General features: G+C 42.4%; 1 protein-coding gene across 1 annotated transcript in view; it reads left to right on the top strand.

The window, feature by feature from the left end:
- Positions 1–12,157, top strand: part of THEMIS (thymocyte selection associated) — a gene marked incomplete at its 5' end in the record, with an annotated part of 79,802 nt that overhangs the window by 57,320 nt on the left and 10,325 nt on the right. The window lies entirely within an intron of this gene.

Genomic DNA, 12,157 nt, shown 5'->3' with positions numbered 1-12,157 from the left:
ATAATCATTAGTGTCATCTGCAGAATGGTGGAACTAACAACCGAGGTATTATCAGGGCATCATCAGTTTTTAAGACAAATGCACACTTAACATGGCTGAAATTTCATGTTCTTATATTTTTTGAGCTACCACACTCAGTGAACAGATGTGAGAAAAATCCTTCAGTGAGATTAATGAAATCCTCATTCTCCTATTTTTAACCCAAGCAAGCCAACCATTATTACAGATGAAGTATCATTCTAAGATGCAGAAATAGTCCCATATCAGAAAGAGACAAGCAGCAAAAGGAGACCTATTTGTCAAGCATGCTGTCTGACTGAGAATGAAGTCTGCCTTAATGGTCTAAAAATTACCAAAATATTTAAATACCTTAAAAGATTTTATCATAGACCTTTCTACGTCCAGCAAAAATAAACCACAGGTGTTGTCTTCTGTAAAAGCATGGTTCTCCTAATTATACTTGCAAAGCATCAATATTTACTTAATGGACCATTTGCATCCAATCTACCATAGCTGTGGTAAGAACATTGTCACTGGTAGGTGGACTACAAAGAAACTACCTGCTCAAGACAGCTGACTGGGAGCACGACTGCACATGTAAAACAGGCTGTGGCAACCAGGTTGCTGAAATCCGTTTGATTTGAACAGTTTTGTCAGCTTCATCATGAGTGCCAGGGGAGCTCACCAGTAGACAAGGTGGACCCTGATAATGCCATGCACTGAGAAGATACGTGAAAGATTGCCCCAGGGACTGAGAATGAAAGAGATCTTTTGGTCCTTCCTGTAAGCTTGAAGACTGATATTCCCCAAGAGCTGTGTGAGAACATTAACAAGACCATAAAATACAGACCTTATATTTACCATGTGATTCACGCAGGCCTCTTCTCTCAACTGGAAGTACTTGCCTACCCTGGATGATACATCCAAAAGATCAGAGCAATGAAGACAAATTGTTTATACCTTCAAGTTTCTCTTGGTGGTCTGTAGGAACCGACCTGTTTCAACTGATCAGTCAGGGGTACCCTCTCACATCTCACCTCTGGGCATGCTATCTTGAGCCAGGCAGTCATGAAAAATCAAGTGATCCAGGCTGAACACTGGCTACAGCTCAAAACTCTGCAGAGGGTTTGTTACCTGCTTGCAAATGACTGTGCCATTACTGATCCTCTCAAAACGCCTGCAGAGGGAATTTGAACTGAGGTTCAGGAGTAGCTGTGAAGGCCCAAGGTGGCATTGCTCAACGTTCCTGGACGGATGCTTCCACACCCGTTCTGATAGCTCCCCTAAGAACAGTAGTACAGCGGCTTGGAGTAACAGGCTAAAACATGACAACCAGCACAACACTTAGTCCAGTCCACCTGAATTACTGGCCTGCATCCTCACAAGGAGGACTCTCTGAAGAGATCTTCTTTGCTCTGAGATCCCGTGTTGGCAGTCCCTCGCAGCAAACACAGCCTTCACTGTTCACTGTGAGCTGGGAGAGAGAGCACGGTGTGTCTGACAAGACTCCACATTGTTTTCTTGTTGGGCGTGCTGCTTACCGATCATACGACACAAATACGTAGCATTTGCAAGGGGTGAAGGGAGGAGGAGGAGGAGGTGGTGAACAGTTTGGAGGCCTGATTTCTGCTCCCTTTCTGAAATGTTCAATTCCAAAGATGGAATAGTACATGCGTTGGGTTTACACAAGAGAGTTCACATTCACAAAAATAGAATGTGATTTATTTCCCAGTTGAAATAAGAATTCTTTTACAGGAATTCTGTAAAAGAAAAAACTTCTCTTTCCTAACTGACTTCCTCTTTCTTCTCTCCCATATACAGTCTTTCCATTGTTTTATGTGTTTGCAGTTGTGAAACAATTTTAGATTTAGATTGTGCTTAATCCTTTCTCATCTGATTTAGCTCCAGTTTCAGTGTGAAAGCCAGTATAATTTTAAGCAGCAATACTTGAGATTTTTAGCTTACCTGTATTTTACTTTAGCTATAACTTAAGCCATAGTTCTTCAGTACAGATGATGGGTACATTTTTGTGCTCATCTTTTTAATAGTATCCTAAATAAACAGAATACATTGAAAATGAGTAACTACTGTCTCCAGAATAGTTCCTTTAGGAGCAACAGAAATGAGTGTCAAGGCTACCATCACAGTCACCACAAGGGAAGAAAACACATAATTGCCACATAACCACCAGGAAGAAGATATAGGAGGCAAAGCACAGTGGTGCTGTGTTGGAAGAAGCTTGGGTATGGCACATCCATCTGTGTCCTATGAACTAACCCATTATGCATTAATATGAATGTGTGTTTTACAGGCCTAGACTTCCACAATACAGTGTAAAATGACTGAATATGAACTTTCTTCTGCTATTTGAAATTCCTTAGTGTATGAGAGAAGTACCACCATCACTGTTTTCCATGCCACTTACTAGGATGACTTCCCTGTTGTTTTTCTGCAAGCCAAGAAATGACAGGTTGGGGTTTGTATGGATCCTCTCTTCTCACCTGCCTCTTTTTGGATGGGCTTAAAAGGCCTTATAAATGCCTCAGAGCTCTGCCTCTGGGCAGAAGCAGCAGACCACTGGAGTGCCAAGTCTGTCCTACAAACCCAGCTCTCTGGAGCGAACTTAGAAAGGGAGTGGATGTAACAAAAGCGCTGGAAAACAGTTATGAGCGGAGGAGGACATTTAATTCTCATCCTCACAGCTTGGTATTGAGGCAGCTTGGGGTCTGAATTTACAGCCTGGCTCTGAAATGGGCTGGTGACCAGGGGCTGCCGTTTGCCATAGAGGTAACCCGGGGAGAGCTCTCAGACCTGCCATAGCTCCCAGCCAGCCCCGGTGCCCGGGAGGGAGGGTGGCTCAGGGAGGGGGGCAGGAGGCCGAAGTGGGCACATCGTGTTTCGTTTTGATACTGGGGAGCAAATGCCCTTGCAAGCCTTCCCTCCCCTTACTTTTTGCTCGCCGCCCTGAATTGAGGCAATTCAAAATCTAAAATGCCAACAGGCAGAAACAGACTGCAAAGGCCACCTCTAATAGTTTTGATAAGTACTTGTAATTAGGAGGTAATCTTTCCTGGGGGGTAGGCAGTTCCCAATTTGCCAGAAGTTCCAGGATGTGAAGATCCTTTCTGATGAGGAAGAATCCATCTCCTCCCCAGGACATTTTTCAGTATTGACAACAAACCAAAACCCCCTGTGACTTGGCCAGGTTTGCTAACCACCGGTGTGCAGTTTAACACAGCTGCGAGTGAATCCAGTGTCAGAGCTGTGAAATTGTGTCAGAGAATAAAGAACAAAGAGGGAAGTAAAAACAAGGCAGAACAGTTTCTGCCAAAACCAGACTAGCTTTCAGTGGGCAAGCTGAAATATTTACCTACTCATATCTCTATGTACACTTATATGTATATACATGTGGGAGAAGGCAAAATTCTTGAAGGGATTCAAACGTTGCAGAAATACCTGTTAGAATAGGAATGCATTTTACTAATAAAATGACCCATTTTTCCTTTTGCTCCTGCTGTTCCATTCCCTACTGTGGCCTGGCAACCAGATGATTTTGAAAAATAAGCCGCCTGATGCTGAATTCAGCCGTGACTGAGTAACTCCAGAAGAATGTTTCGGAACTGCAGGGAGTGACTCCAGATTTACACCCAGTTTCTGAGATCCGAATCTGGTCTGAAGTATTTAATTCCTACCAACACGGTGTCCTGCTGCTTTCCTGAGGCTGCTGTCTGACATGCACAGCATTTTCTGTCATGCAGTAAGAGGAAGCACAGTGTGAGCTCTACAGCTTGACTTGCAGACTCATGCTAGGAAGGGCAGCATAGCAGTAAGATCTTGAAAACAATTTATTTTAAAAATCTTGCCCCCCCTCTCCCCCCCCCCTCTGCAGGGCCACAATTAGAGGAAATGGGGCAGGATACATTCAGACCAAGAAGAGCCAGAACAAGGCTGGAAGTGGATTAGGAGTTCAAGGGGATATTGGACAAATACTTGGATGAGAGACCTTGTGAGGGTTACTAACAGGCAAACCACGTCAAACTCAGGAAATTCCCTGAGCTGAAAATAGTAAGAGGCTGAGAGTGTATTTGGAGGTAGCAGACCGACTTCCTCTGTCCTTACTCTTCCTTGGTGTCTGCTTATGGCAACAGCAAAGAAAAGGTACTGAGAGAGATTATTTTGCCCTGAACCTGTGTGGCTGTTATTTCATTTTTTTAGGGGCAGAGAAGATCTGAGGACTGAAGGAGAGACATCTGGGGGAACAGTGCAGCGGGGGGTGCCTTATTTGAGATTCTGTGTCAGGAGTTACAGGAAATTTTGTTGTTCTTCTCATTTGGTTTCAGTTCAAATTTTCCCCTCACTAAACTGCACTTATGTTCACATCGGCTCAGCATTCAGATTTCATTCTGTTGAGTAGATTCCATCTGCAGTTTGGCAAACCTGCAGATAATTAGCTCTCCCTTGTAATTAAATTTCCAGTTAATGTCCCATTAAGATAAATGAGAAGAATTCGCATCTTCTGCTTAAGTGGTGATTTCACAAAATACAACATTTCATAGTCTTTGAACAAACAAGCACTTCCATTTGCGGAGGTGAGATGTATCTGTAACACAGAAGCAGATCTTAATAATTTACATCTTTAGAACGCTTTTTTTCCTCCCAAGGGCTTCAGTGCTTAGTGGGTGAGCAGCCCAGCAGAAAAGCAAAGCCTGCCTTGTGGTTAAGGCATCGAACAACGGGGTCCTCTTCTCGCTTCAGTTCACGGTTGCCTTCTCATGCCGTGAGTGCCATGGAAACCAGGATTTTCACAGGTGGCTACTAACTGCATCTCATTGCCCAACCTGAGGCAGCCCAGGCCTAACTTCTGTAGCTGAGCACTCACAAGCATGGCTGCAACCGCTGGGCAGGGCGGGCTGGCAGCAAAGACAGGGTGAAGAGGGATGGCGTATGGAAAGGTGGCAGCTGGGGCGACCTCACCGGTTCCTACCCACTTTTTGAAGCTGTGGGAAAGTGCACATTTCACTAAGCCAGCATGTAAAATGCAGAAAACAATACTTACCCTTCACTGCACAGTGTGTTTGAATAAAAAAAGCGCTGTTTAAGACTAAGTACTCAGAAAAAAACAGGCTTTAATATAAAGACATATCTGCAAAAATAAATGTAACGCTAACATCATATATGTTACAGCAAAGATGAAAGAACTGTTCTCTGCTCTGAGGCTCTAGGGAAACAAGCGCTCCCTCCTTCATGTATTTAGCAGGGAGAAGAGAGGGAAGAGATGGAGCTGGGAGGGCATTATGCACTTCGGTATTTTGCATTTGAACTATTGCTAAAAAAGATTTAAAAATACCCCTTTTGATTTGTAACACTAATAGCTGAAGGTGCAAGCCTGGTGATTTTGTGCTGGCTAATATAGCATTGTTTTGTCCCAAGCTGCTCAAGGGTGCCCAACATCAGTTTCTGTTCTCTTTTACTTGTATACACACAGAGCAGGAGAAAAATGTCTGGGAAAAGAGGCTGACAGCTCTAGTTACCCATTGACATAAAAGACCCTTTGGTAGCAAAGCTTCATTTTAAGTCTCTTGAGACGTACTCTGTACTATTCTGGGGCACATTTTGGAAAAGAAAAAGATCTCGTTCAACAATAAATGATTAAATGAGTGCTGTGAGCAGTGAATGAGCACACAAAAGTCATTGGATTAAGAACAAAAAGCTTGGGGCTCTGAATTTCTGGAGCAAGCAAAGAATTTTAGTAGAATGTAATAGCAGTACACCCTTGCATTTTTTTTATTGTTAACATAATGCAACTTATTTTGTCTCAATCAGCTGTAGAATATTTACCTCAACTGTGGGAACTGTCAGTGAAGAGTGGCAGTATTTAATTGCCTCCTTAAAGCCCTCACGAAATTTCCTGGAAAAACACGTACCGCGCACGTGCACCAGCCCTTCTTTAAAGTCCATCCTGTTGGCTGGATCCCCTTTTTGACCTGCGTTTGCTTAGTCCCCCCAAACTATTAAGCTCAGCCTGTTTAATGATCAGATTTTAACACTTCACCACGTACCCTCTCCCCAAGGAAGCATCAAATCCGACCAAGAACATTTTCTTTCCGCCTGGTCCCGGACACAGCTGCCGAATTTGTCGTGCTGGCGGTTTCACACGGAGGGGGAGAGAGGGGTGCACCAGAAAGCGAGGCCTTCGCCGGAGGAGAGGCTGCGTGCCACGTTTGTACCTGCCGCCTCACCGCCGGGCCGTAAGCCCCGGCCGGCCGCGGGAAGGCGGGGCGCGGCGGCGGGGATCCGGCGGGGGACGGCGCCACCTAGCGGCGCCCGGCGTGCACGCCGCCGCCAGCCCCCCCGCCGGCCCAAACCGCCCGAACAAGACACCCCCCCCAAAAAAAACCACCCAACAAACCCAAACAACCCAGAATCGCTTGCTCTGTGCTGATGCAATTGTCCTGTCCTTCCCGTTTTCTTCTTTCTCCGTCAGTATGTCATCGGGGCGCTCGCCCAAGCGAGCATAATGCATAATCCTTGGGAAAACTCCGACTACTGACAATGAGAGTCAAATTAATTGTGATATTGTGACCATGTACAGAAAGTACCTTGTGAGGGGGAAACCTGTTAAGAGCTTGAACCCTGATCAAAAAAACTTAATTTGATCAGATGTTTCATGTCCCTTTTAGGCAGAGAAGAACTCATGAACTAATGTAATTTTATTCTTGTCCTTTGAAATGATATAACCTTCTTTGGCAAAAATGGTTCATCTGTAGTTTGTAGTACCTTATGAGTTCTGCAGGCAAATAATAATTCTCCAAAGTGCTCCCATCCTGTATGTTAATGAGGCTAAATGAGGATCCTCTTTATTGCCCATGGCCTTTCTGAAGCATCTTCTAACTAGCTCTTCTCCTTTTCCACACTCCAATGGACTGTGGAAAATGAGGTCTTGATATCATGTACTGGAATCAGTGCAACGGGGAAGACTGTTAAAATTCTTCACTACAAAATCATAGACCCTTGTCAGTACCCTCAACTATGGGTACACTGTGCCCTTGCTAAAATTACCTTGATGTGCAAGATAAGTTGGCTTGCGAATAGATCATGCAAGAAGGCTATCTTGGGATACAAATGAGTAATAATCTAAACGTAATTTTTTCCTTTCAAGTGGAATAAATCAGTTCTAACTGTCTACCATAATAATGCAAATTTCCTGAGAGGTGTCAGCAGTTTCCATGTGTGTATTCCCATTATTTGAATTTGTTTCTCCCATCTGTTACGTGGAAGTACCCATTTCTACTTCTAGCCATACAGTGGATGAAATTTTCTATTAACTAACATTGGTGTAAATCCGGACCGATGTAGATACTCCAGAACATAGTTACTCCAGCTTACAGTCTTGCAGACCAGAAAATAATTCAGATCTGTGTTGCAGGATGGCCTAAGGCTCTGATTGTGACAGTACATAATCAGAATCATTAAGGTTGGAAAAGACCTTTAAGATCATCAAGTACAACCATCAACCCAACACCACCGTGCCCACTAAACCATGTCCTGAAGTGCCACATGTTTTTTGAACACCTCCAGTGGTGGTGACTCCACCACCTCCCTGGACAGCCTGTTCCAACGTTTGATCAGTCTTCCATAAAGGAATTTTTCCCAATATACAATCTAAACCTCCCCTGGCGCAACTTGAGGCCATTTCCTCTTGTCCTATCACTAGTTACTTGGGAGAAGAGACCAACACCCTCGTAGCCACAACCCCCTTTCAGGTAGTTGTAGAGAGCGATAAGGTCTCCCCTCAGCCTCCTCTTCTCCAGACTAAACAACCCCAGGTCCCTCAGCCGCTCCCCATAAGACTTGTGCTCCAGACCCCTCACCAGCTTTGTTGCCCTTCTCTGGACGCGCTCCAGCAACTCACTGTCCTTCTTGTAGTGAGGGGTCCAAAACTGAACACACTATTCAAGACGAGGCCTCACCAGTGCCAAGTACAGGGGCACGGTCACTGCCCTATTCCTGCTGGCCTGGTTCTGTATTGATACTTACTGTACTTACTTATGTGTTGATACTTCTTGTACATACCTACCCTGGTTCTGTATTGATACAACACGGGAATCAAAACCTGTGATCCTTCTCTGATTCACTGCAGTCCAAACTGTCCCTGCAGAAAGTGATGCAGATACAATGAAGGTTGGAGCAAAATTATATAGGTAGGTTGTCATTTGGTAGGTTGCTCTGAAACTCATGAAGTCTTCTCTGTAAATCAATAATGATGAATACCCTGTCTCGCTTAGACTGATATATCTCTCTCTACCCCCCTCTCATAATTTCCTTAAAATAGTCTCCAAAATATCAAAAACTAAAGCTTTGTTCAGCCTGGTTTGGGTTTCCCCATGAATACAGTGCTGTCTGACTCTCTTACAGAATCTTCATTTGCAGCTTATAGGGATAAATTTTCTCATTTGGCTCAAAACAGTGAAATGTGTTTGGACTGCAAAAGCATTTATCACACTTTCATTCTACGTATACAACCTTTTTTTCTGGTGGAAAGGTGCATGCAGCAATTAAGCATTTTACAGATAAATATACCAGTGCAGTATATGCCAAAGGAAAGATATATATCTGGAGCTTTGGCTTGAATTTCTGAAGGCAGCAAAGAGTGCCACTCCAAGCTGTCTTTAAAGATTGCAGTAAAAGGTTTATGATCTGTATCTGCTAGCATGGGTGACTCATAATAAATGTACTCCAAAGGTGTAGTGCCATGTCCAGCACTGATTGCTCCGACAGATGAGTACTCCTCTTCACTAGAGTCATTTGTAATCATATAACAGCTTGACTTTCTGTCTGGAAAAGCATAGTTTTGTCAGATTGGTTTATGCCACTACATCTCTCACAGCATTTTCAGAGACTATGACAGCTGTTGGTTTCATACTTACTCCCACATTTTTCTGTACTTTAAACAAATGTTGTTTCTCCTTCTTTACTCTGAATGTTCTAGATGTTGTTGAGTCTTTCTTTACTTAAAAAAAGCAACCAAAACAATAATATGTTTTATGAACACATGTATTATTTTATTTTTTTATAAACAGATTTAACGGCTTTTTTTTTTTTTCTTCTTTGCTTTAAGAGCTTCTCTTTCTGCTATTCTGTCTCAGAGATTCCACTAATTTTACTGGGCCTCTCCAAAGTTGTGGGTGTTATTAATTTTTTAATTGTAAGAACTCCTGTACTATTTTCTTGGCTTACTGAGTAGTTGTGACCAAATACTGCTGTCTGAAGTGTGTATGGTGTATGCACTGCCTTCAGTAGTTTTGGGTTGTATCTTGCAAAGAAGCAGGAATTTCAGGAGCTGGTGCATCATGGATTACAATTTGGCTCCTGTAAAGAGGAAGGATTAAACAGACTAGAAACTCTTCAGCCTGAAGAAGAGATGACTCAGAAAAAAAGAGTAAAAACCTGAATGCAGGGAGAAAATTAATAGAGCGGGATTATAGCAGCAGCATGAAATTATGAGGTAGGACAGTAAAAAAACCCAACAACCTAAAGGAAATTTTACACAATGCAGAAGTAAACTCTGGAACTCATTGCCACATGAAGTTGAGATCAGAAATGTAAATGAGTTCAAAAATCACTTAGACACAGCAATGAAAGAAATATTCACAGGGAGACAACTGTTAATAGCCCAGATTTTCAAGTTAAAGGAGAATGCACCTTGGAGCTGTCAGAAAGGGATGGTATCATACACTTGAATTGCAGGAAAAATTGGCATTTTTGGAACAGGTTTTGCGTGACTGGGGCTATAGATAGACAAAGTGCTACTTTTTGTGCAGTGGCATTCATCAGAATAAGAACTGCTGTCAGATTTCACTGCTGCTGGCACAGGCAAGCAAAGGGAAGCCTTGGTTGTCCAAGTGAGCTCTCGGACACACGCACACCAATGCAGTGCTTTACGCTCTTCAGGTAATCACGGAAAATTAATTCAAACCGTTCACTCTGAAACCCAGTTTGCTACTGCAGTGTTTTGAGTTCGTGCATCTTAGATAAACTCTGCACTCACTTACAACTTCTGCAGAATGCTGACACTTCTGTTCTTACTGAAGTGATGTGTCTCCAGCCCTTTAGTTGTCACCTTAGCTCTCACTTTTTTTTTGTATCCTGTTTGATATAACACCTCCGATTTCCTGAGAGGGACTGCGCAGTCTCACGCTACCTTACCTTTCCAGCTTTGTGCTTTGTCTTCTGAGTGATTTCTGGACAGTGAACGAACCTAGAGATGTAATGGGCAATGCTTAGCCGTTAGGGTAAAATTTTTAGTTCACACAGCTGTGAACACACAACCTGTTGGTTGGATTTTCCAAATGCTGAGATTTGAGGTTTCCTCATGAGTAGGCTGTTACAACAAATGACTGTGATTCAGGTCATGAGTTCTTAACTGAATTAGTGTTCTTAACTGAATTAGTGTTTCTTCTGGCAGTAACTACTGAAAACCATGGCTGATATCCTGACTTCTTTAAATTAGTGGAACAATGACTCCACATAGCTGGAAACCTTGTGCTGTTAAGCCTGCCTAGTATTTGAAAGATGACTGTAAGATTCTTGTATATTTTAAAAAAGCTTCTTATCTCCGTTGTTCTCTAGTATAATTGTTATCTATAGTGCTATTAAGAATGTTAAAGCGATATCAGATTTCAGCATATAGTGAAGTGAAAATACAGTTTGTGTAATCCTGTTTGTTTTTAAAAGTTTGAATTCTGCATATTTTAATTTGCTTGCAGGGTGCCCCAGCTAACCATTGTGTCACCGTGTGTCGTTTTGCTGGTGAATGATATGATTAGCACAAACTTCAGTTGCATTCTTCTTAATGAGGGGATCTTTCTGTTTTGATACCATGGCTTGTTTTCAGTTAGTTAAAGCAATGCAAAATAAATAATCTGAACACACTCGTTCGTGGTATTGATTGCTAGGATTAATATATTAAATAAGGAGCTGACTAGAAAATAAGATAATTCATTTTTTTTAATGTCTACTATTTAAATTAATGTTCTCTAGTTACCTGAAAGCTGACTTTTAAGTGAAAGCTTTTTGTGTGCTAAGTATGCCAAATAACTTGAACACAGAAAGAATCTGCCTATGAATAATAATGTTTCCCTGCCCTTCCCAAGACTTTTCATTTGTGATAAACAGGTATGACTGATACTGAGGATAAGACAAATTTAGTGACAGCTTTGAAAAATTGTTATTTAAGCGAGCAGAAGTTGGACATTTCCCAGTAACCACCTGCAAAGTGTGTGTTCATATTGCCGGGCCAGACTGGCAATAAATAGGTGGTACATATAGCATGTTTAGGTGAACTGGAGAGCAAAAAAAGGCCACGCTCTGTTGGTGAAAGAAAGACAAAGCTCCTGTAACGTCTGTGAGGCCATTCCACAATGCACCAGCCGAGCATCGTCCTAGTTTGAACGGTGTCTTTTCCATTGGGTTGCTTCAGGTCTCTGCTGTGAAGAACTTCTTCTGACATTTCTGTCCTCTTTGCAAAATATTTCTCAGCTGTATTTCTTTTTGTACAAATCCCTGGGGCTTTTGTGTATTACATCACTGCTTAAAGCTTTGCTTGACCTCAGAGGCTCTTTTGCAATCAAGGAGAGCTCTAGCCAGCATTGTACAGCGTGTACTGCACAAACTTGGATTGAATACTGTAACTCAGTCAACCCCTGCAGATGGAGCTTGCAGTGATTATTTTTGAAAACGGAGAAAACTACCACAGATTCCTCTAGCTGAAAAATTAGGGTCTTCCACTTATGTCACATCGTGACCCACCCACTGAGAAAAATTGTCCATATGTTTTAAAGATTTCATCCTCATCTGTTCTTCTTAATATACTCTCTCAAATTTGCTGTTTCAATTACCAGTGACTTTCTTGTTGCTAGCTGGTATCTTTTTTCAAAAGGGGCAGATTGTCATAAAACATAGGCTCGTGTTGTGCTTTTGCAAATTGTGGGTTGTTTCTGGAAAGATCAGACACTATTACGGCGTAGCTACTGTAGGTTTTACCAACATGACCTTCTCTCTCTGAATAGGATGGGCTTTTTCATTGCTGAGGAAAATCTACATTTGATTTGAATGGAAAATCTATATTGATTATTTTCAAAAATATATATTGTCTGGT

This window comes from Phaethon aethereus (assembly GCF_964289735.1).
Source record: "Phaethon aethereus genome assembly, chromosome: 3".
NCBI lineage: Eukaryota > Metazoa > Chordata > Aves > Phaethontiformes > Phaethontidae > Phaethon > Phaethon aethereus.
Note: the sequence above shows the minus strand (reverse complement) of the source record. Positions and strands in the feature narration are given on the sequence as shown.